Source organism: Panthera pardus, unplaced genomic scaffold, assembly GCF_024362965.1.
Source record: "Panthera pardus isolate Hobbes unplaced genomic scaffold, ASM2436296v1 HiC_scaffold_20, whole genome shotgun sequence".
Taxonomy (NCBI): Eukaryota; Metazoa; Chordata; class Mammalia; order Carnivora; family Felidae; genus Panthera; species Panthera pardus.
This window is the reverse complement of record NW_026526766.1, coordinates 45,663,635-45,690,270: the sequence shown is the minus strand read 5'-3', so window position 1 is coordinate 45,690,270 and position 26,636 is coordinate 45,663,635.

Here is a 26,636-nt window from a genome sequence, read left to right as displayed (position 1 = left end):
TTTCTAACTGTTTAAAAAATTTATCTATTTATTTTGAGAAAGACAGAGAGAACATGAACAGGAAGAGGCAGAGAGAGACAGACAGAGAGAGAATCCCCGGCAGGCTCCACACTGTCAGCGCGGAGCCCAGTTCAGGGCTCGAACTCACAAACTGTGAGATCATGACCTGAGCCGAAGTGGGACGCTCAACCCACTGAGCCAGCCAGGCGCCCCATGAAGACAGAGAACTTTAAGAAAGTCTCACAGGTTCTAAGGATGCTGTCTGTTCACAGTTGGTGCAGACGAGCACCTCCATGCACGACCATCCTCAGCCATGGCACAAGTAAGTCGTGCTGCCTTCTTGTCATTTACTTTTCTGACTTCCTGGCTAGCTGATGAACTCCTAGAGAGCAGAGACCTTGCCTTTCTCTTCTGGAGAAGCCAGGAACGAAGAATGGATTTGAACGTTGCCTCGGCAGTTTAAATTCTTCACAGCCAGAGTGTGGGGCTTTGGCAAGGATTGGGCACTTAGGTCCCACAGGCAGGAGGCTGGGGCTGGACCACTTCCGGAACAGGCCAGGGTTGGCTGGGCCATGGTGGCACACTAAGCCCCGGGAAAGGTAGGACTCAGCCTTGTGCAGTGAAGAAAGAAACCCCATTCTTCTCTCCCAGCCCTGGCTTGAGGTTAGTGGTAGGAGCATGAGGCTTGAAGTCAGGCGTGCAGGTAAGGGCTAATTCTGAAATTATCTGAAATTCTAAAGAGGCAAGCAGATAATTCCCTGAAAACAATGTAGAAGGAGGGTGCCTGGGTGGCTCAGTCGGTGAAGAGTCCAACTCTTGATTTTGGCCGAGGTCGTAATCTCCTGGCTTCGTGGGTTTGCGCTCCAGTCGGGCTCCGTGCTGGCAGAGTAGAGTCTGCTTGGGATTCTCTCTCTCCTCTCTCTCTGCTCCTCCCCCTTTTGCGCTGTCTTTGTCTCTCTCAAAATAAATAAATAAGCTTAAAATAATAATAATATTATAAAAATAATATAGAAGAGTTAATTTGGGGGAAAGTCTGGGCTCATTTCTGTCTCCTGACAGGTAAGATATTGACAAAAACATCACTGGCCACCTAGCTGGGTGCTGTAAGAATTCAGAGTCTAAAAAATTTCTAGCCCTGGGGACAATGTTATCTTTTCCTTTTCACTGTAAATTTATTTTTAAACACAATTAGTGGACCCAATGCACAATACTGTCTAGGATACAAAAAAAAAAAAAAAAAAGTTCATAAAAGAGATCAATGCAACACACTGTATATTCAAGGGCAGAGATTTATCCAAGTTAAGTGCCTCTCAAATTAAGATTCTTGGACTGCCTGCATCAGCATCACCTCGCAAGTGGAGTAAAGTGCAGATTCATCATCCCCAGCTCAGACTTAATCAGGATCTTTGGAAAAGGGTCTGGGAATCTGCATTTTCAACACACCCACAAATGACTCAGGTGTCCACTAAAATGTATGACTCACTGCCCGCCTTTATGAATCATGGAGGGCCTCTCTTCGTGTTTGAAGTTTAAGCTACTAAACTCATATTTTCTAAGGCCTCCTTCTGCTCTCAGCCTGGAGCAAGGAGCTTGAGGAAGTGGAGGCAAGGCTGAAGGACGAAATTGGCATCAAAGTTCGTGCACACAGGGGTGCTGGAGTCATTTAACAGGTCAAACACGAGGCTCAGAACACGCTGGAGATCATAGTTCTGGCAGACGAATAGTTAAAAAGATGAGGCTGCAGGTGCCAAATGGCTTACCAATGTATGTGGTTAAAAATCCAAGTCAAACACGAGGAATCAGCCTGCAAGAATTAAAGAGGGCCAGGCGAGTCAGGGAAGCAGAAGACCAGATCTGGGACAGCAACAACACAGAGGATCCAACTGCACAAGGCTAACATTTTCCTCAGCCATCGGGCCAGACTGAGACTCATAAACAACGAAGACGTAGGTGAAGTAGAAAATTAGAATACATGGTAATACACAGCCGTTATTTCCCTAACAAGAAACAACATCCCGTGTGCCAACTATATTCAGGGGGAAAAAAAGGTATTAGAAGACAAGAACAACAACGATATCGAGTTTGAGTGCCCAAGTGCTGCGTGATTGCTTGGCCAGTAATAATAAACTTTTATTGGACATGTCTATGGACCAGGCACAGTTTTACACATCTTACAGGTATTAATTCATGTAATCCTCACAACCACCCTATGAAATTGTTACTATTTCAAATGTCTGTTCTACAGATGGGAGATCTGCTGTAAAGAGAGGTAAGCCACTTGCTTAAGGCCATTGAGCCTCCAAGGGCAAAGTCAGGATTTAAACCCAAGCAGCGTACATCCAGAATCTGAATTCTTCACGACTATTTCACGCTGTCCGCTGGAGAGTAGATACGTGTATGGATTTTACACACAAAAAGAAACAACTCTCAGTTGCAATGGACTATTGACGTGGCCATTACAGTTGCTGTTACGATGCGTATACAATCAGGAAGGGAATTTTTTTTTTAACGTTTATTTTACTTTTAAGACAGAGACAGAGCATGAACGGGGGAGGGGCAGAGAGAGAGGGAGACACAGAATCGGAAGCAGGCTCCAGGCTCTGAGCCATCAGCCCAGAGCCCGACGCGGGGCTCGAACTCACGGACCGTGAGATCGTGACCTGGGCTGAAGTCGGACGCCCGACCGACTGAGCCACCCAGGCGCCCCAGGAAGGGAATTTAAAAGTTCTCAGTACAGCACCGCAGACCATGAATCCTTAAAATGCATGCAGTGTCCCGTGTACAAATGTCGACATTTGACATCACAAGCATCAGAGCTGTGGTATGATGTGGTTTTCACAAAAAGCAATGCCAACATAATTTTCTCAGTAAGAAGGTAACCAAAGAACTTCCAGAGACCCAACTGTGTGTGTGTGTATGTGTGTGTGTAATTGACCTTGAACTTTTTTGTTCTGCCTGCGTTCTTCTTTCCTTCATTCATTTTTGGCTCGGGTTATGTGGACTTGTTCAAACATTTTTTTTTCAAATGTACTTGTGCACGTGCACAGAAGAAGCTATTCCTTTTATCTCACGTCTCTAGAGTTTGTCTTTCTATTTGAGACACACCGTGGTCACTGGGAAAGGGAGAAACAAAGAAAGCAAGCCCAGGTTGATTTAAGAAAGTCTCATGAGTATAAAACAAAATGAAGCTACCTTCAAACTGAATGAAAAACAAATGAAACAGAAGAACATTTCCTAAAGGTTTTTATCATGCCTTTATGACATCCAGAGTTTTATTTGCATTTATAGATCATTCTTTCCTCATATTGTCCAGCATTCAAGAAGGTCCCTGGTAAAGTCTAACCTTTCAAAATGCACTGACAATTTCTGGTGGCTGGTCCATCATGACCTGTAACTAAAAGCTATTCTCTTATCCCTCATGCATAGTTGAAACCCCTTATAAAACAGCAGCAACTGAAACCACATACACACACGGTCCAAATAACGAAATAAAATATACTTTTGGCTTATTTGGTACATTATGGTAAGTATACTAATGTAGTAAGAAGGAACCAAGATATACTTAATCGGATCAAAGATAGTCTTAGAGATCTCTTCCTATGACCTTCTGCAAAACGAAAGAAAACAAAAACCAATGCTCTGAACATGATGGGAAGTCTTCTCATAATGTTAGCAGATAAACAATGTAGACTGGCTTAGTTTTTAAAAATTTAGTTCCTCCGGGGTGCCTGGGGGCTTAGTCGGTTAAGCATCTGCCTCACGATTTCTGCTCAGGTCCTGATCTCACAGTTCGTGAGATGGAGGCCCACATGGGGCTCTGCACTGACAGCTCAGAGACTCCTTGGATTCTCTCTCTCCTCTCTCTCTCTCTCTGCCTTCCCCTGTTTGCTCATGCGCGTGCTCTCTCTCTCTCTCATCTCATCCTATCTCTCTCTCTCTCTGTCTCAAAATAAATAAATGAACATTAAAAAATACTAAAAACATAAAATAAAACTTAGTTCCTCCAACATTTTTTCAACCTTTCCTAGCCTTCACTTTATTTTTACTCTTAACTGTTAAAAACACCTGTCAATATCACAAATTACGAATTGTGAGGGAAAGATGTGAATTAAAGGGAAGAATAATCAGCACTACTTTTCGATTTTTCAGAAAGAAGTTGCAACTAAGAGAACAAAGGGAGAAAGGTCAAAATAAATATTTAATAAACTACAGAAAGCAAAAATATATGTGTGAATCAAATTACAGCTACTCTTTAGAACATGTTAAAATCAGTTTCAAATTACATAGCATTCTTTCTAGATCATTTGGAATCATTTTTCCCTCAGACGTAGTCACTGTGCCAAATTCTGATTGTACCACGCAATTCTATTTACACCTGTATTACACATTACATGTGTGTATGTTGCAAGTTATACGAGGGAGCAAGATCAGTGGGGGTAGGAAATGATAATGGTTACTGCCTTGATGCACAAAGAGGTTATTACCTTAAAGATGTGACCAGGGTGGTTGGTAATACTATTTGTGCAAATGTTTACTTTGGTTTTTAGTTATAACAGGACAATGATCCAGCAAATACCTAACAAAGGGCATGGACTGCCCACGCTTAGAAAATGCCAGGACAAAAGATTTCTATCATTTTATGGGTTGCTTTTTCAAATGTCCTTCAACCTGGCCTTGAGAAAAAAACACATTTGCTGGGGGCAGTGATGGAGTACTTTGCAGAAGATTCAGAAAACATACAAATTAATCAAAACACATCTAGATCACTCTAAGATTTTTTTCCTTTTTCTTTTCCTTGTTTTTCCTTTCTTTTTGTCTCCTCCTTTCTTTTTCCTTTTCTTTTCTGTTTTGTTCTTTACTTTTTTTTCTTCTTCATTTTCCTATTCTGCCTGACCTCCTAAATATCAAGATTTATAAACGAGCTTTTTACTAATGATAGTCTATGCATCAGATAGCACAAACAGCTTCCAGAATGGTCATGTACACTGGGGGAGGAGAGCCAGAGGGTCTAAAGCATAATGGTAACGAAAGCACAGCTACAGTTCACTTAAGATGTAGCTTTTAATTGAATAGTGATAATATCTTTTGGAAGTATCAAACACTCACCTGATGTGTAAGTGGTTAGTTTCTTCAGGAAGAAAGAAACTCCACTGAAATTATTTCATGTGTCAGAGTCAGGTCTACTTTGGGAAATAATGAACAAAAATGTTCTGAAATCTATTTGACCCAAGGTTCTGGAGAAAGATTAGGAATGCACAAATTAAGAGAAACAAAAATCAGGTCTCTATTTATTTTATAAGTACTCTTCAAATTAAAATTTTATCCTAGTTTGAGAAATTAATTCCCCCTTTTTAAAAAAGATTCAGTGGCCTGTATGTTGGCAATTAGCATTTTGTAGATCATAAAACATAGGTTCTTATTCTATTAAGTAAAATAAATCAGGTTGGTGACAGATAATCTCCTCTCTTGCCATTCTTCTCTAAAATGTAATTTCTCAGTTTTGCGAAGCTTTAAGAATAGACATCTTGAAAATAGAAAGTAGTTATACAAGAAAACATGTGAATCTCGAGACCATTAACAAATTCATAAGAGTTTATTTTACTTACTATTAAAAGCAGTGTTGTTCCAAGAAACTTGATGTTATGAATATTTCACAGGGTTACGTGGTCAATAATTTGCCCTCCCTGTGCAAGAAAGATGAGTCAGCAATTCTTCTGGGACCAAATGGTTTACTCTTGTTATTTGTATTTTCTTTTTTGGAATATCTTGTCAGCATCATACACAAGTAAACCATTTCTTCTGGCAATAAACAGTACCACGGTGTGCTATCATAAGCCGTCTCTATACTTAGTTGACTTAACACATACATTATTTTCCCTGATTCTTCTGGATTATCACATGGTACACTTGCAGAGATGATCTCACCCGTACGTCAGTGCCAAGTGGTCAGTGTGATTATTTCTTGTTTCCAGGGAAATCTGGGGTTAGAGCAGCTGAATAGGTAGTAGAGCTAGAGGTAAAATTAAGTAGATGATTATTTCTCCGTGTTTACTCGTGATGTTCCAATAGTGCCTTATCAATGCAGAAAGAGAGTTTTATTACTCTCTGTAAGACCAGTACCTTAGACAAGACTAGCCACACATTTGATTCTCAAGAATGTTTGTTGAATCAATGAATAGTATGCAAAATTCAACCATTACTTATTTTTGCATTCAGATATGCTGGCATGCTATTGGGGTTAATGTCAATGTAAGATGCCTGGACAAAGAAGCACATACGTTCTTTCTTGGGAACTACAGAGTCCTTCTTAGCTTGAGACAGGAAGAGAGGCAGAGAACAGCATTAACCCAACAGCTCCCAGGTGCTGGCTCGAGGCTCAGTACGTTACATACACTTTGGTGTTTAGTTTGACAGAAGCATTGCAATAAGAGCATTTGTATCCCCGTTTTACAGATGGGAAAATAGGTTTAGAATGATGGGATTCCAAAATCCTTCCTAAGGAAAACTGGGCTAAAAATAGAATTTGAATAAAAGTTGAAACAAATAATAAGTTAACATCCTTTGATGGTGGTTGAGAAGTTACCACCATGTACCAGAGACGAAAGAATCATATGAATCTTATTAATTTCTTCTCTGTTTGATGAAACACACACACACTAAAGTATTAAAGCAAGTCTTGGAATTCAGTCTTTGCAGGTCCCAACTCATACCCTCAATTATATTTTTAAATCCTTAGTTTTATTAGAGAAATAAGACTCTTCCTGACTTACTTCTAACTGCATTTGAAAGGATTTATATAAGATTTATTTAGAGTGAAGCCCATGAAAGCTTCTTTTTCACTTGACTTTTTTTTTAAGTCATGTCAAACTGAAAGGGAAAGTAAATCAGGTAAGAAAACCTCTGTATTTTTTTTTTTTTTTTTTTTTACTATAGTAGCACTTAAATGCTATGCATAAAGATTGGGATGCATTTTTTAAAGATTAATCTGTATTTTTTAATTACAAAAAACCTATTTTTTTAATAATGTTTATTTATTTTTGAGAGGGAGAGACAGAACACAAGTGGGGGAAAGGCAGAGAAAGCGGGAGACAGAATCTGAAGCAGGCTCCAGGCTCTGAGTTGTCAGCACAGAGCCTGTTGTGGGGCTTGAACTCACCAACCGCGAGATCATGACCTGAGCTGAAGTCGGACATTGAACCAACTGAACCACCCAGGCACCCCATCGCAAAAACAATTTAAAGTTCCAAATAGATTGAGATGAATACTTATAAGTGTTATGGCAAATTGGGGATTTAAATTCTTATGTGAAAAAGGATTACACAAATTTCTAAGAAAAGCAGTAAGACCGCCATGCACACATACATAGAAAAAGGATAATTACATTTTACACGAAAGGAAACATCAGTGAGTTGAACATTCTTAAGTCTTTAACATTGCTGGTAATTAAAAATGAAAATTAAAAGAATAGTTCAATTCTATTTTCTCCTATTAATAAGCATGGTTTTTTTCTTAAGAATTCATAATGTAAATAGAAGTACAAATTTAAATTAGCCAAAAATGTTGGGAAACAATTTGTAAATATTTATCAAAGGAGCTTTAAATATGCTTCTAGTGTTCTAACTCTGAAATGCAAGCAAATATTTAAATATAAAGATATACTTTTATATGTAAAAAAAAAAAAACAAACAGAAACCTTAAGTGTCCTTGAGCCAGAAGAACATATGAAGACCATTTAATGACATTGGAAACTAAATTCTTGTGACTTAATAATAATGAGAAAAAAACCAGGTTATAATATTACATTACAGTTTGAGCTCAAGCATAGAAAGTACAGAGAATTATATTGAGATATATAAATAGCAGTGACAACAGTGGTTATCTCTGTATTATTATTCTATTGGTTTTGCTATAGTTTTCTGTATTTATAAGTTTATTTCTATAATTTGAAAAAATGATAGAAGAAAAGAGGGAAAAACAGGAGCGCCTGGGTGGCTCAGTCGGTTGAGCGTCCGACTTCGGCTCAGGTCATGATCTCGTGGTCTGTGGGTTCGAGCCCCGTGTCGGGCTCTGTGCTGACAGCTCAGAGCCTGGAGCCTGCTTCGGATTCTGTGTCTCCTTCTCTCTCTGCCCCTCCCCCACTTGTGCTCTGTCTCTCTCTGTCTCTCAAAAAATAAATAAATGTAAAAAAAAAATTTTTAACATATATAGGCTGAATAAGATGCAGAATGAGTGGAGGAATTTAATCCTGGACATCTCCCTTGACCTGAGATTCCTTCGCAGGCCGTCTAGGGTCAAAAATCCAACCCAAACCAGGTATCGGTTTTGTCAATCACAGGGTCTATGTAACATAACACCATGACACGGTGACGGTCCAAACAAATGCACTCTCAGGATGCATGAGTCCAATGTCCAGAACAAAGGAGGCGGGTGGCTCAGTCCACTCTGAACTCACCAGACCCTGTCTGGAGCGTGTGGTTAACGCTGTGCACCACATCTAAAGCAGAATGGTAAATAACTGGAGTCTGGCCAGAAGAGGGAGGCCACAATGGTAAAATGTCTGGAAATCCTATGACTTCTCAGCTTAAAATTATCTCCTGGTTTCTTATTACTCTCAGAATAAAGTCCAAAACCCTGCCTCATCTTCTAAGATTTTTCTCCTCTCCTCACAAAGTTCTAGTCACACACTCCCATCCCTCTGGTGCATCCAGCTCTCCCCACGTCAGATCTATGGTGAGTTCTACTTCCCCAGCCCAGGCTGACTCTGCCTTCCTCCCCCTCCACCCCAGCCCTGTCTCCTCCACAAACAAACTTTCTTGCCTGGCCAATTCTTGCCCTTTTTTCAGATCTCCCATCAAACAGTTCTTTTCTCAGGAATACTTTCTGACCACCCACCTAGGAAAAATGCCCATTACATACTTTTATTTTACCCTACAGTTGCTTTTGGTTAATTATCTTTCTTCCGTCTCTATTTCTTGCAAGGTAGCAAACTCTGTGAGGGCAGTGCTGTGTGTCTTAGTTCATCTGGGCTGCTCTAACCAAAATACCATAGACTGGGTGGCTTAGAAACAACAGAATAAAATCTCAGAAATAAATAAACAACTCATTTCTTAAGCTATGGAGGCTGGGAAGTCCAAGATCAAGGTGCTTAAAGATTCGGTGTCTGGTGAGAACCCCTTTCCTGGTTGGAACATGGCTAATCTCCTTGCTGTGTCTCCACGTGGCTGAAAGGCTGAGAGAGCTCTCTGGAGTCTCTCTTTTTTGGGCACTAATTCCATTCATGAGGGCTCCACCCTCATGATCTAATCACCTCACAGAGTCCCCATCTCCTAAGACTATCAACATTGGCGGTTAGGACTTCAACATATGAACTTCAAGGGGAACACAAACATTCAATATATAGCATAATATATTCCCAGGATTTAGTACAGTGCCTTGGGCTATTCATTGAATGAGTGAATGAGTGAATAAATACATTCATTCATTCATTCATTCAGTGAAGCCCATCTGTCTATATGTCTTTATGGCTACCCTCTACTTTCACATCTCAATGTCTCCTTCATGCTTAGAAAAGGGAATTATTAATTTGAAAAAAGAGAAAACAAGTAGGAGAGAAGGGGATACGATAGCTTCCCATCACATAGACATTCTGTGCATCTCTATAGAGAACTAAGACTAGTTACAGTTCCAAAATCAAAAGGAAGAACTTCTTAAAAATTAAATTAGCACCCTGTGTGGTAATGAATTCCATTTTATGAAGTGCGTGCTAGTCTCATTTGAATATAAGCGTGGGCTGGAGTTGTTGTAAAAGAGATTCCTATATTAGCTGGTTTGATTTGATGACTTTTAGGATCACTTAAAAGTATATAATACTGGGGGTGCCTGGGTGGCTCATTCAGTTGAGTGTCAGACTCTTGATTTCAGCTCAGGTTATAATCGCAGGGTTTTGGGATTGAGCCCTGCATCAGGCTCTGCACTAAGCATGGAGCAGATTGAAATTCTCTCTCTCTCTCTCTCTCTCTCTCTCTCTCTCTCTCCTTCTGCCCCACTGCCCAACTTCCATGCTCTCTCCCTCTCTCTCTCTAAAATAAAAAAGTTTTGAAAGTATGTGATTCTGTAACCTAGCAATCTCTTTGGATGCAGAGCACTACAGAAGAGAAGATTTAAGACAAAAACGGGGCATGAAGCTAAACAAAGAAAAGCTTGGGGAAGAAAAGGAAATGTAACACTGTCTTAAAACGTTTGATCTCAATCACTTCAAACCTTCTCTGAGAATGGGGTTGGCAGGCCTCCCAGAGAAACCAAAACAAAGCAACCTAACAGGGCATCACAAGTGAAAGGGGACCTAAGCTGGGAGATGAGAAAGCCCAGCCTTTAGACTCACGGAGGAGGGAGAGAGGGGGTGTCAAAGGCAGGCTTTCTCTTCAGGGTCCTTTTCAATTCCCTTAAAGGCACACCTCGGAAACGAACATTCTCCGTAGAGAGAAGGCACTTCCCCAAATCCAGAAGTCTGGGCATGAAAGACCATGGCTAAAGAAATGTGATGAAAATGTCAGTGCAACTTCTTTCGGGTCTTCACTATCCTTAACCCAAACGTGAGGCATCATTCTGGAATGAGCAAGGCCTGCTCAACAAACCCAGCTTTTATTATCTCCTTTGTATTTGCTTAGTCACAATTGAGAAATTGTCCAATGGCCTTCTGACTCTCGAATCAAAAGAATGAAGGTTGTTGTGGAAAGAAAAACCAACTTCCATTTGGTTTGAGAGAAAGACCCACAAGATGCCTCTGCCTGAGGTGTGAAAGATGAAAATGAAGCTATACTGTGTAACCTTGCGTTAGGTGGTAACTTTTCCCTACTACAGTGTGGAGACTCCTCATGAAGATGAGCACAATTTTTTTTTTTAATTTTGACATGACTGCTGCTAAAAATATTTAATACGTACTGTGTGCTGTGTTTCAGGCAATGTGCTGAGTGATTTGTATATGTTATCTCCAGAGTTCTAAGAACAGTCTAGAAGCAGATGCAATTATAGTCCCTGTATGTGGAAACTATGTGCTCTCTATTACAATAAGAATTGAAAACGTGTGATAGTATCCAAATCAGGAAACATACTATTACATTTATTTTAACTTTATTATTAACAGCTTTAACATACTACAAAGTCCTTTATAATAAAGTCCTACATATCAGTCACCCCACATTTTACCATATTTCCTTCACTATTTTCTCTTTGCCCATTATTTTAAAGGAAGCCTCAGATACCACGAACTTTAGCCTCTAAATGTTTCAGTATGCATCTCTAAAAATTAAAGACATTTCCTTACATACTATTATCACTCTTAAAATAAAGAACAATTTTTTAAACATCTCATACCCAGTCTATATTCAGATTTCCCAGATTGTCTCCAATTTTGCCATTGTTTTTTTCATAATTGTAACATTAAATTACTCGTGATGATGATAATAGGTTGTAAGAAAACTTGCTTCTACAAACAAAGCAGATGTGGGAGGGATTTGGAAGCAGAGTGAAGTGGGATCAGTACCTACTTGACCTGGGTTTACCCCAGGCATTCTGGGAGCTTACCCTAAGTCATCAATGCTACTCCCAGGCCCCACCTGGATCTGAGCTTAAATTAAAACTTGAAGGTTAAGTGCATGGACTCTGGAATCTTTTATTACTTATTAGCTGGGCAACCTTGGACAAGCTCATCTCTCTGCACCTTAGTTTCATTATGGGTAAAAGAGGAATATGAATAGTATCTTCCTTGTAGAGTTATTAAATGAAATAACACGCGTTAAATGACACGGAAGAGTGTCAGGTATTTAAGTCCTCAATAAATGTCAGCCATTGTCATTGTTGTCATCATCATCATTATGGTTACCCTGATAGTGACTGGCTTCAGGGTAAAAATTGATCCTGTCATTGTTCAAGATACAGGAACGATAGAAATCAAGAATTAGGATAATGGCTGGATTTCAGTGACCTTATACAATTCTTTCTCCAAATTCCTTTTTTTATGGTCCTTTCCATGAGAAGTTATTTTAAAGCCACCTGCTTAGCGCTGGTGAAAATAAACCCCCAAGTAACCTACTGTCCTGAGCTAGTGTCCAGCCCCGGTCCTCATGTACCTCATAACGCCCACCTTGCTCCCTTAGCTCTCCTAACTTGTCTAGACCACCAACCCCAAGTCTCATTTCCTATCACTTTCTGGCCTTTTCTTTTCACCCACCCACCAATTCACGTTCTCTCATTTGAACTTGGACCACCCTCTTTTTATTTGTCTTTACTGTGTCTCAGCAAAGACAAGTCATTCAACAAGCCACACAGAGAATAACCTACTCAGTGGTAGGCACTATGGTGAGCACTGAGAATACAGATCTCATGGAGCTCAGGATCTAATGGATCTCAGAGAAGCTCTCCATGATCTTCCAGCTTCCTGTGTATTGCCTGTATGTGACTTGCTAGAGAGCTACTTGCCTGGTCTGTTCTTGCTTCATAGGCATGTTACAGACAAAAAACCATAACAGTTTATACTATTGATCAACCCTGGATGAGTTACATTCTCCTGAATTGGATATCTGGTCAGCTATTTTTAAAAATTTTCCACTTAGTCTACTAATAGTCATGATTGTCACAAAAGTAATTGTTGACAGTTCATGTTATAAGGAAAAGCAAACTCAGTGTTGTAGGCTCTTAGGCAGGACTGGAAGAGTAACAAAGAATTTTAAATTAGAACTGTTCTAGACCTACCAGGCATGAAGTAAAGGAAGGTTTCCAATTACAGATATGGACTCCAGTTCTGCAGAATTCCTGTAAAAATCAATTACTCCTCTTTCCTCCCAACACCTATTTCTGAGCCCTTCTTGGTTGTGCTGTCATAAAAGTACTTTGCCAAATTGGACCATAGTCCACATTTTTAGCAAATGCAAAATTGAAGGCAATTCAAGATGAAGCTCCATAAAAAGAAGAACAGAGAACTAAACCTACTTACTGTGCAAGTCTCAGAGAAGATTCCTAGGGAATCAACCACCAGCTCTTTGGATGTAACTGGTCTCCACCATCCCCAGGTGCCTTCCCCGAAGGTTTTAGAGCCATCACAGTCCAATTTCTCCTTCCTCCAGCTCAAGAAGATGGCTTCATTTACCTCTCCTGTGCACTTTTTTTTTTTTTAATATTCAAGAGTAAAATGTGAAACGCACTGATTGAGATTACACATAAGAAGCCTTGGTCAATTCCTGATATCTTGAGGCACCAACCTCAAAAGAATGATTCGGGGCGCCTGAGTGGCTCAGTACATAAAGTGTCCGACTTCGGCTCAGGTCATGATCTTCCAGTCCCTGAGTTCTGAGCTGTCAGCAAGAACACAAGTGCAGAGCCTGAAGAGTCCTATGGGGCGGGGGGGGGGGGGGGGGGGGGGGGGGCAGGGGGGGGGGGGCAGGCAACAGGGGGCTGGCCAAGTAAATGGCAATAGCTCACATGGCATCAATCAAAGGTCTTAGATCCCAAGAATGGTCTGGTTGGAGCCAGTGGTATGAATTCTGTCCCCAGTATATACATACCTTTTTTTTTTTTCTTAATTTAAATTTAAAACTCAGGTCAGGCAGAATATGTTGACTTAAGGGCCTGGCCTTGGAACAGATGGCCTAAGTTTGTGTCCCTTTCTAGCCAGTGGCTGCAAATCAGCTACTTAAGTATGCATGCCTCCATTTCCTCATCTGAGACTGGGCCTAACAGTTGTGCCTACCGCACAGAGTTGTTGTGAGGCTTACTTGTTGTGAATCAGCACAGGTAAAGCTCTTAGCTATGGCAAGGGCCCATTAATTTGCTCTTAAAATCTAACGGGATATAAGTTTGCTATCTGTGGCCGTATTTTTCCATCAAGGAGAAAGTCATTCTCGAGTAGGAAAGAATAAAGCGAACCTCTGGACAGAGATAGAAGGAGAGGGAAAGAGAAAGTCTCCATTTGAGCATTTGAGTCCTTGACCCTCGTTATCACTGAGGTTCCTTCTACCCCTGCCCGTGCAATTTGCTGACACGAAACAATACATTCTTCGTTTTTCTTAGGATACCTTTTGTTGGGTTTCTGAACACAGGTGCAAAGCCTTAAGAGTCTTGTCGTGGGGCAGAGAGGAGGCCCAAGGAACAGGAGGCTGGCCAAAAGCCGAAGAATTCTGACTGATAAACTTACTTTGTGACAGACACAGGGCTAAGCTTTAACTAAATACTACATCTTATGGTTCTCAAACAAGTCTAATATAGGCTGGGAAAGTACAACTCAGAACTGTGCTCTATTGTTAACCTATTAGAAAGGCAGCAAAGGGTAGTGGTCAGAGGACATTCTGGGGACAGAGGAACTGGACTAAAATTCTGGCTTTATTTCTTACTAGCTGGACAGCCTTGAACTACTTACTTAACCCCTATGGGACTTCATTTCCTCATCTATAAAGAGGAGATATTAATAGGCCCAACTTCATAGCATAAATGTGAGCATTTAATGACCATTCTACATAAAGCACTCAGCACATACTGAGAACTCTGTATTAACTATTATTATCAGAGAAGCCTTTCCTAATACCGTTTATAAAACTTTCTGTCATTCTCTGACCCCTTAGCCAGCTTTATTTTTCCTCTCTGATTCATATCCCCCTTGATATCATAAATGTCTATCCATTTGTAGTTACTCTCCCTTAACCAGAATAGAAGTTTCTGTTTGCTACTTATCCCCAGGATGTAAAAAAGTGGCTGAGAGATAGAGAAAGTACCCAATAGCCATCTGGCAAGTGAGTAAATGAACTTGTCAAGGTCTGATAGCTAATTAGAGTTGAGCTGAACAGGATTCCAGTTCAGGGCTGTTTGGCTACAAGTTAAGCACTGTCTACCATAACATAAACTGAAATTTCCAAATTTGTAGGTTATTAACATGTGAGGTGTATCATTTTAAGCACAAAAATACTGCAACTAGAGACAGTATGGTGGACCCTGAGCTGGGAGACATGGGGTCTTATCAGTTTCTAGCTCTGTGACCGTGGTAAATCATTGCATTTCATCAGTCTTTATTTTCTCATTTGTAAAATGAGGAGATTAAATCAAATTATTTCTATGATTTCCTCAGTCCAACTTTCTCTGATTCTATTCCAAATAATTAAGTAAGCCAAGTTCATTGGCAAATAGTTTTATACAATGGTATAATTTTGGATTCAAAGCATTTCTCTCTGTACTTTTTCCTTCTACAGTGAATAAAGAGAAAAGTTAGAAAAGAAATTACAAAGAGAATTTTGTAGCAGCTAGCAATCTAATTGTGCTGTGACCTACATTGATTTTTTTCTCCTTGAAATCATCCTTTAAAATCTAAGCTATTCCAGAGAAATCACTCTTTGCATATTTGGCTGTGATGACAAGGGCCCAATAGTAAATAAGTGTTATCACTGGTGACAGAAAGAAGTGTCTGGGAACAAAGCCAAGTGGAAATCTAACCCACTTTGGCTCCCAAAGGCCACTAGTCTTCTTTGATTGCTCACTTCACTAAACTCCTCTCACCCTCGAGATCTTTAACAAAAAAGAAAACTGTCAACCATTGTTTACCTAGGTTAAGTGTGTCCCCCACCTAGAAATGAAGTAAGTTATTGAAGTTATTGAGGGGTCCTAGCTTATATTTCTGTGTTCTTAACCAGTGCTGAGTACAGAGTAGTGATGTCAGATGCCCAATGAATAATTAATTACCAATGGATTGTTCTCATCTGTGGGATTCCATTTGGTCTACCAATTGAGCACCCATTCTATCTACTTCCCCCTGAACTTTTGTTCTGTTTCCTTCTCCTTCACCTTTTACCTTATGTAAAGTTGGCTAAGGAAAGTTCCTTACTCTTGTCTTGACCATCCTCTTTTATGTTCCTCGGGAGTAGTCCACTTCTGTTGATGGCAGTGTCGTGCTAGCTCCTGACTTTCTAATTCTGATTTGCTGAAGGACAAAAATTTTATTTTCCAGATTTCGGGAGGAGAGGTGGCTTGAGTGTTGTTGGTGGCAAAGATATAAATGCTGAGCACCATAACGTGAAACGCAACACTAGTTAAGCAGATTTGCTTCGAAGTCCCATTTCCAGGTGCCCCTCAGGCTTTCTTCTGTTCTCTTACTTTGTCATTGAAAAGCTAGGCAATCCTCTCATATCTACAAACAAAGCAGACGAAAGTACACATGCGTACAAATAGGAAGACATGTTTTGACTACATATGATAAAAGTTATGCCAGAATAGTAGAAAAGAAAATGGAAAAACATCCCCGATGATGAGAGCTGTTGGAATCTTGGATAATTTCCAAAAGATTTAAACATGAAGAAATAGAGACAAATGGCATTATCTATAGAGCAATCCCATTTTGGTAAGGGTTTAGCTTTTGGATAGCCTGATTGGACCCTTTCCATCTCCAATTGTCCATGATTAGAGGATTCGAGCTCTTTCACACTGAACTTGTACTGTAAATGTGGCTTAAAAGATTTTATTTAAAATAAACTGACAAGGCAAAAATTATGGGAAGAACAGATTTCTGAGAAGGCACTCAGCTAGCAAACCAGCAGTCATGTGCCAGTACAGGAAAAGAATGATGTCATATCATTTAGCAAGCTGTACTTTCCTGAATGCCAAAGACAGCAATATCTTAACAAGTAAGGAATGTATCGAGTTGGTTAACTGATATTGTCAGTGATTTAATATAATTTGAGCAAAGCTTTGACATACTAATTCCAAGATACTGGATAAAAAGTTACCAAAAAATCACTAAATCCATTCTATATCAATAATTACCTCATTTTTTATTGCTCAGATGCACTTAAATAAAATGAGAAAATTAAAACTACTTTGGTTAGGAGAATTTGATTTCAGAAACTCACTTTTTCTTTGCATATTTAACTATGGGCCAAGGCAAAAAATTGTTCCTATAGAAAATGCATGTAATTTAATCAGTATATACCCACCTTTCTCCTTGATTCTTTTGGAAGCATGATGGGTATTTATACATAATCGAATTAGTATACATCAATTTCAAGAGCTTAAATATAAGAAAAAAGGAAATGCTATGACAAACTAGTGGATACTTTCAGCCCCTTTGCTTTGCCTCTCTTGGTGGTTATCTGCTGTTGTTCTTAAAACTAGAAATCTCCCCCAAATATCTCTAGATTCCATTATATAGACCACTTTACATTTATAAATCCAAGTAAATCACTTTTGAATCTACCTTATTTTTCAGGCTGCACTTACTGAAGTTTTTAAACTTCCAAAAGTTTACAATATAAAGAAAAATATCTTTCCATCTTAAAAACTACAATAAAAGCTGGTTTACCTGGTACCTGGCAATTTGCATTTATTTAGCGTTCTGTTAACCAGAACTCATTAACAACAGAGCAGGGTATCGAAACATTCAGCCGTCATAATGACACCTCCATAGCATTTAGCATTTGAAAAGAGATAACAAACAATGGTTAAAATAAACACATCATTCTTTTTTTTTTTTGAAAACTGGTGACTTCTACATATTATAATAATTATTACCATCCTGTATACTTATTCCTGACTTTACCCACAATAGCATTTTTTTGGTCCTTTCTCAAGTTTCATGAATTCTGGAATTCAGAGAACGAGTCCATACCCTTTGTTGTTTTAGAACTATCAGTCGTCTTGCTGATTCTACTATCCTCTCCTCTCATTGTCTTAGATCTTTTTACACCAGAGTGAAAACTGTATGCCTATTATATAAACTGTATGCCTGTATACCCCCTGTCGTCTCTCTGTCTCTCTCTCTCTCTCTCTCTCTCTCTCTCTTTCTCACTCACACACACACACATTTTAAAAATACTCTCTCATTCTCATAAAAGTTTTCATTTTCTGTTTTTCCTCTATATCCTGCTTTCATTTCCTGTTCTGTTTCATGTTGCATTCTTATTCTGTGTTAAGAGTGATCTGTAGAAGGAAAAAGGTGAACAAACTATCCACCGGAGAAAACAGAAAATAAATGTGCTCTGTGAGGACAGTCCAATTTTTAACAAGAGCAAATACTTATATGCATGTCCATAGATCGAGTTTCAGTTCTTAAGGAAAAGTAGCAGCAGACAAACAAAATGGAGTCAAGTCAAAATGGGGTGGTACACACATCTGTCTGGGGGTGTATTGTTTTGGATGAAAATGCCTAGATTGCTTCCAACTCACATTAGACAATAAAGTTCATTCTGATGTTAGAAATTCAACAGGCATACAATGAATTATACCAGCTTTGGCATGTGTTTTATACATGTTAGAACCCATTTCAACTTCAAGGTCAATTCAGGTGAACAGGGTCCAGTGACATAATCAGTTATATGGTAAATTGTTTATGTGTATATTCCATTTCAATTTTTTTCTTATGTTGATGTGTTCAATTAGTGGTGATGTAAGATGGTCCTGAGTGTTGATTTCAGAGACTTTAAGGAAATGTGATTAATTTTTGTTAACAAAGATGAACTGGTCAGTAGTTCCTGGAACCTGGAGCCTTCTGAGCTCCAACGCTGACTTTGCCACTTCCTCTGTGTCATCTTAACCAAGCTAGTTAAGCTAGTTAAGCCTAGCTTCTCCATGGTAATAGGGACTGTGATTCCACCTTAAAGCATTATAGCGAGGGTCAGATGTGAGTGGATATTGAACTTTGCCTGGGGGAAACCATTCAGTGATTTGTTTTTCTTCTTCAAACCAGCCAGAGACACAGTGGAATAAATTTCAATGTGTACGTCAGATGATAAAAACAGACTTTTTAAGGGATCATCATTATATTTTATATAAGCAATAACCATGTCTTCATAACTTTGGAGTAAAAAGGATACAAATTCATTTTCTTTTTCATCAGGAATGAAAGACACTCTCATGTCTCATGTACTGTTAGTTTTCTTTTTTTGACTTAAAAACCAATTTTTTCGGGGCGCCTGGGTGGTTCAGTCGGTTAAGCGTCCAACTTTGGCTCAGTTCACCATCTCACAGTTTGTGCGTTCAAGCCCCTCTTAGGGCTCTGTGCTGACAGCTCAGAGCCTGGAGCCTGCTTCGGATTCTGTCTCCTCTCTGTCCCTCCCCCAAGCATGCTCTGTCTGTCTGTCTCTCTCTTTCCATATTCAAAATAAATAAACACTAAAAAAAAAATTAGAATAAAAATCTTGCTCCTGGCCCTATCCGCAGGGCCCAGCATAATGCCCAGTATATGGTAAGCACTCAGAAAAAAAGGTTATTGAATGTGGGACTGACGCACATGTAGCATGCACTGGGATGACTAGGTTTGTTAAACCCTGATGTAGTTCTGTACTAGACGTAAACAGCCAGTACCCCGTGGCCCATCCCATGCCCCTTCTGCATCCCTGGCCTCTTTCCTGGGGACATCTTCCCGTCCCTTCATTCAGCAATTAGTGGGGTAAGTCCCGACAGATGGGGGAGCTTTCTAGCCTCCAGAGCTCTGGCCACCTTCAGCCCTGGTTGGCTGGCGCTCATGTTAGACTAGTCGGGATATATTTTTAATAATACCTTCGATGAAAGCGATCGTCTATGTGTTGATTTCACAAAATCCGGCAGCCCTGATGCAACAGAAGGCAGGGAACATGCCGTATTCTGAGGAGCGGAAGAGAGTAGAGTGGGGGAGACATGAAAACCAACCGAGGGAAGGTAGGAGGGGTAGGAAAGATGGAGGAGCAAGAGGAGGAAAAGATGGCATCGGCGGATCACCACCTGCAGGGACTTGTTCCACGCGACCACGTTTCTCATGTGCGTTCCACCAATTCTGTCTTCCCAGGATGGTGAGTGAAAGCTCTTTGACGAGTACGTGGTACACGTCTAGAACCAGGACCATGATTACGGTGTTTGCTGTGCTGACACCATTGTCTGACAAAAATATCGTGCTGGACGTTTTCTTTCTTTTGCCCTTTGGGCTGGCTTATTTTGGGTAAAATCGCACCAGTCAGATTCATATCCAACCCAGGTGAAATCCTGTTACAACGTATTCCACGGCTGGTGTCTGCATCGCTTCATTGTGTTGGGATTCCATTGTATTAGATGTCGTTGAAAATCTGGTACTTGGGAATCTTTTGGTGTTTTGACGAAAGGGTATTACGTACTGTAATTTAGAAAGCATTCAAGAACCATTGCTGAATGGGTGAATTGCTTTTGTTTGGATTAGAGCTCAGTTTTGCAAACTGTGCCCTGCTAAATTCCGGAAGAGTGAAAGTGGGTTTGGTGGCCAAAAATGTTTGGAAAATACAATGCATGTTAGAATATTAAAGGCTCTGAGAAGTCATGTATTAAAAAAAAAAAAAAAAAGCTTAACTTTTTAAAACTCAAGGTTTCTCAAATTTAATTGACTGTCTTCCTCTCTCTCTCTCTCTCTCTGCCTGTCTCTCTCTCTTTTGGCCTCTCTCTCTTTCTCTCAATTTTTTCATGAAACTCCTAATGCGGGATACCAAGTTTTGGAAATGGGAAATGCTGGGTCAGGGTATTCATTCTTGCATTTATAGGGCACCTGCCATGTGTTTGGAAATGGGCCAGGCTGGCAAAACAAAGACAAATAATGCACACTGCTTGTTCCTGAAAGGCTAGCCGAGGAGATGTGGTGCAAATCATATTACCGAGTTGTTTTGTTTTATTTTTTAACTGTGGGAAAACAGAAGACCAAGCAACTGAACAGAAAAGAACAGAGGTTAAGACCATATCTGGGAAAGCTTCCCTGGTGAGAAGGTCTCACTGTAAGAATATGTTCATGCGAATGTCAGGTACTAGAGATTTATAAAATAGCCAACGGGGTAGGGGGGAAGACCCTCTCAAACATCCTCAATTAAAACCATTTAAGGGGCACCTGGGTGGCTCAGTTGGTTAACATCTGACTCTTGATTTCGGCTCAGGTCACGATCTCACAGTTTGTAGCTTCGAGCCCCGCATCAGGCTCTGTGCTAACACTGCAGAGCCTGCTTGGGATTCTCATTCTCTCTCTCTTATGTGTGTGTGCTCTCTCTCTTTCTCAAATAAATAAATAAACATTAAAAAAAAATTTAAGATATATCCTAACAACATAAATTCCTCCTACCTCAGGACATTGGGTATGCCAACATGTCTCCCTGAAGACAGCTAGCTCTCATTTCAGATAGTTTCATGGAGGGTGAGTAGTGGCCATAAAGGTAATTGCATTTTGTTTTCTTTAACACACGTATACACTAATGATTTCGGTCTTAATTGGTATCTGCTTAGATCCTAGCTCTCTTGCCATGGCTGGACAGGGATTTAAGGAATGTGCCAGGTTTCCCTGGCTGTGGACTTGTTTTTTCTTGCATCCAACATGCATACTGGCATGGCCTTTATTAACTAGTTATTTAGTGGATGGGGAATGGGAATGGGTTGGAATCCTTGATGTGGTTCCAAACATTGCTGGCTTTCTCAGCCTTAAAACCAACAGCCCAAAGACATCTGAATGTCTTTGATGCATTCTACATAGCACCTAACACAGTAGGTGTGCAGCCCCACCATTATAGACCAATGTAAGGGAAATAGAACGTTCTATTTTACTTATTGTTCTCTCTCTCTAATAAAGAAAGGTGGTATACCCTCCACTCTGCTAATTAATTCACATGTATTATTTGTTTAATTTTTATAAATACTATATGAGGTAGATATTACAGTAGTTTCATCATTTTCACTGGGGTGCAAACTGAGGAACAAAGCTGTTGGGCATTTATCCACAGTAAGAGGCAGAGTGAGGAGTAAAACGGGAGATTCTTTTCATTCTGAAGCCTAAATACACTTCTACTGCACCCACTTAGAGCGCCTGAATAAGGGGAAGACTAAAATATAATATTTACTACCCTAAAATAATTCCAATAATGCTAAGCTGATGACAGTAGTCCTTACTTCAGATAGAATGTACTGTGCCTTCTTTTCCCAATGGAGAGAAAAGTTACTTAAGTTTTTCAAAATGGTTCGAAACAGAGTCCATTATTCCTTCACTTCTTTCTTCTTTTCTAATAAATACATTCCTTGTAGGAATTAGTCCAGTTTGTTTTTTTTTTAATGTTTATTTATGTATTCTGAGAGAAAGAGAGAGAGCCTTTGTGTGAGCTGGGGAGGGGCAGAGAGGAAAAAAGAGACTCCCAAGCAGGCTCCCAGCTGCCAGCGCAGAGCTTGATACGGGGCTTGATCCCATGAACAGTGAGATCATGACCTGAGCTGAAATCAAGAGTCAGATGCTTAACCGACTGAGCCACCCAGATGCCCCCAATTCTCTTTATTAAATAAGGAAAGGATGGCTAGAATTTAGGGTATACTCAGAACTCTTTGATGATTGCCCTGTCACTCTTGGGAGAGACACACAAATTCAGAGACAGGATTTCCAGAAGTGTTAGCTAGTTTAAGATGATTCTTAAGTATTTCTTCCACTTTAGAAATAGTTTCACAACTGAAAATACCTTGTCTAGAATAATGGCTGATGGAAAGGCAAAGCACTAGTCCTAAGGTTTTTTAAGGGTACTGACGATATGCTACAGATAATTAAACAGAAAGAATGAAAGGTAAATTCAAATAGGCAATGTTTTCAAGTGATATTAAAAAAAAAACGACATCAGAGGAAAAACCCAATGAAATAGGATTTAGAGGAGGGTATGATATATCAGTCGTTCTTAAACGGTTAAGGGCAGACCCTCTGTGAATTTGATGAACACTAAGAACTCTCTTTTTGGAAAAATTGAAATCTACAGTCACATTTTATATTCAGTAGGTTTCTCAGCCTCTGACACTCACCTACTGACCCCACTAGGAGGCTTTGATGTGGTGTTAAAGATATTGAAAAAAAAAAGAAAAGAAAAGAAAATTGCCCAGAATGAAGAAGGGCAAAAAACATGATTTCTCAAGGTACCCCGTGTCTCTATTAATCTACGATTCCAGTGGCCCACTTTTTAAATGTTCTTCTAAAATCCTCACCCTGAGAGTCATGCTTCCTATTTGAGACCTTAACAAAAATTTCAGGAGTGTTAGTGACCTGAAGATTTCTGCCTTTTCTCCAGCAAGAAAAGCCAGGAGACCCAAACCACAGAACAGGAAATGTTTATGTCAACCATGCATTTCTCTAATGCTCATGCTAAAGTGTTTCCCAAATGTTAGTACACACCCACATCAACTGGTATCTTCTTAAAACGCAGATTCTGATTCAGAAGACCTGGGGTAGGATCCAGGATCCTGCATTTCTAACAAATTTCCAGATGACGCTGATACTGTCAGTCTGGGGAATGAACTGAGTAGTAAGACTCTAGAAGTGGGTCCATATACACCGCTACCGCAGAGCACTTCAGAACAGCTCCTCCCACTGTTTGCTCATATATCCTAGAGCTACTTCATCTCACCACTCAGAGCCTAAACCTACTGGAAGAGGAAGATATCACCGGGGCGTTCGGTAAGAGAGTCAACTGACTTTTTTCCTTAGAAGAAGATTCCGTGATCTGAGTTTTGCATTACATATAGTTCTCTATCTACTTTGGTGGCACTTACCATGTTGGCGTGTCTCTGTAAGATCTCAGGTGGATTACAATTCATGTCTGTGAATGGCTTATCTTTTTAAGTTAGAGCAAATTTAAGATTATCCCTTTAAAAACGTTGTTTTCGCTTGCTTTCAAGAGAGGAGCAAGAGACGGAATCGGAGTTAGCAAGTACTGAGAATTAGGCTGTCAAAACCTGATAATTGATGCCAAGCCCACAGATATACCCGTATCATCCACGTGTGGTTTGGAGAACCACTGTTCTTCCTTATACAGACCACTGCCATCTTTTGATTCTTCAAAATATGGCCGAGTCGAAGATGAATAAGGCCACTGATCGGAAAGATTTATTTCCGAGCCAAAGATTAACTTTCTATGTGTTAGCAACTCATGAAATTTTTTTTTTAGCTGCTGGTGTCATTGATTGCATTTTCAATGAAAAGAAGTTTCATGACAGTTCCTAAAATGGAGGTCGAACAGGCAATGCTGAAAATTTATGAACACTGATTTAGCATTTAAAAATTGCATGTATACCTAATGACAATTATACAAGCCAAGAATATGTCATTTGGTGTTTAAGGGAATGAAAACCATGTCTTTCTATAAATATTCTCATAAAACACCATATAAAGAATGAAATTGGACAGGCTTTTTTCATATTCAGCTTCTTTCAATAATATAAATATTTCTTTCACTGTTTCTACTTTATAGAAATTAGGTAAAATGAAGTATGTCTTTTGATTACTTGTTTAGAGAGACTAATGCCACCATGCAAAATAACATTCCATACTCAACATGGAACAAAAGATATAATGTCACAAAACATTTTCAGCTTGCTCCTATTTTAACTACAAAATTTACTTTAAAAAGCGTGGCATTGTTTCTTTTAAAAATATTCACTTTCTACTTTCTACATGCACGAAAACGATTCTTTCCCACCTCTCTCCACAGTTAGAACTCTTATTCAGAAAACAGCAGGCATGAGATTACAGCCAGCAAAAAATGTCTACCAATGAAAGATAACTAAAGGGTTAAAAATTGTGTAAGGACAAATGGAAAATCACAAGTAATTTTTAAATTACTTCAATATTATATTTTCTTATTTATTTCCATTTTTATTCTTAATTATGAAACATTTCAAAACGTCAGAGATCTGTATACCCACCATTTAGGTTTTTAAAAATTTTTTTATGTTTATTTATTTTTGAGAGACAGAGCAGGAGTCAGCGAGGGGCAGAGAGAGAGGGAGACACAGAATCTGAAGCTGGCTCCAGACTCTGAGCTGATAGCAGAGAGCTTGAGGTGGGGCTCAAACCCATGAATGTGAGATCATGACCTGAGCTGAAGTCAGATGCTTAACTGACTGAGCCACCCAGGTGTCCCTCTCACCATTTAGTTTCAACCAACATGAATATTTTGTATAGATATCTACTCTGTTGTCTTTTTTAAAAAATATTTTTTAATGTTTTTATTTATTTTTGAGAGAGAGCGAGCAGGGGAGGGGCAGAGAGAGAGGGAGACATAGAATCCCAGGCAGGCTCCAGGCTCCAAGCTGTCAGCACACAGCCTGACACGGGGCTCGAACCCACGAACCGTGAGATCATGACCTGAGCTGAAGTCGGACACTTAACCAACTGAGCCACCGAGGAGCCTCTGTTCTGTTGTCTTAAAAAAAAAAAAAAGTTTATTTATTTTGAGAGGGGGAAGGGAGAGAGAGGGACAGAGAGAATCCCAAGCAGGCTCTGCGCTCTCGCTCTCAGCCTGAAGCCCTGCGCTAGGCTATATCCACGAACTGCGAAATCATGACATGAGCCGAAATCAAGAGTTGGAGGCTTAACCCACTGACCCATCTAGGCGCCTCTGTTGTCTTTTGAGAAAGATTTTTCTTCAGTAAAAAGAAAACATTAAAAGCTTTGTCATTGTTGTCAGAGGGGTGAACCACTTCAACTGAAATTATCTGCTAACTTCCTTTTAAAACTTTTAAAGGTTGACAGAGAGGCCTCTAAAAGAAAATTCTTTCCCCATGATTCTTGTACCGTGTCAATGTTCAAAAATAATACCAATAGTAATCACTAGAATTTGGGTTTGCTTATAGGGGAGATTTTTTCCTAAATAAATTAATTAAAAATGGAATAGAAAGTACATTTTGTAGACTTTCTGTTAATGATGTGTTTCATAATTATTGTAAAAAAATATTTTTAAAAGATATCTTAATTCTTCTACTCCCATATGTCCTATACTTGATTTGTGTGAGGAGGTGAGGGGTAGGTGTGTGTGAAATATACTTATGGGCATGGATAACTTTGTGTTAACTTTTAAAAAACCTTAAATGAGGTAAAGATTCTATTCCACCCTCTTCTGAAAGTCCCTGATAGTCAGCAGATTTGGAAAGATGTGATAAGTAACACAGAACAGTTTTAAATACAAAAATTATTAATAACTGAAACAATAAATTAACTTTTGTAAGTAATATATTTAGAGATTATTTACATGGTGGGTGAAAATACGGCCTTGGTGCTCATCTTTAGATACAGCTAGAAACTAAATCACAGTTCATGTTTCCCTTGCAGGTAAACATTAAAGTGGCAATTCCCAAATTTCAGACAATGCTGTAATTATTATGGAGTAAACTGTGAACAAAATGTTTTATGTGATGTACCCTGGGCCAGCCCTTTTGGTATAAAATTGAAGATGTTTACGTGTTTTGCCGTGTGGGCCATTTATGGCTATGTTCTATTAACTCTGGGTTTACTGTGTGATATTATGTGTATTTGTCTTGGGGCAAACAGCTTGTTTGTCTCAAATCAAAGTCTAAAAGATAATTCTTTCTCTTTCTATGGGCTTAAAATAGTTTTTGTTTGGATTGATATTTACTGTTTGCGGTGAATTATCCCTCTGTTGGCTCTTTTCTATTCATTATAATATATAATTTTGGTTAAGCAATTGTATAATCTTTTCTATACCATTATTCTGGACTTCTGTATAAAAGTTGAAAAATGTTTTCCACAAACAAAATGCTTATGCTTGCATATTCAATATCTTTCCTATTGGACTTTGGACACAGTCTTGTGTAATGGAACTCATTTGTTATGAAATCTTTTTTTTTCTTCTTACATATTTTGTTTA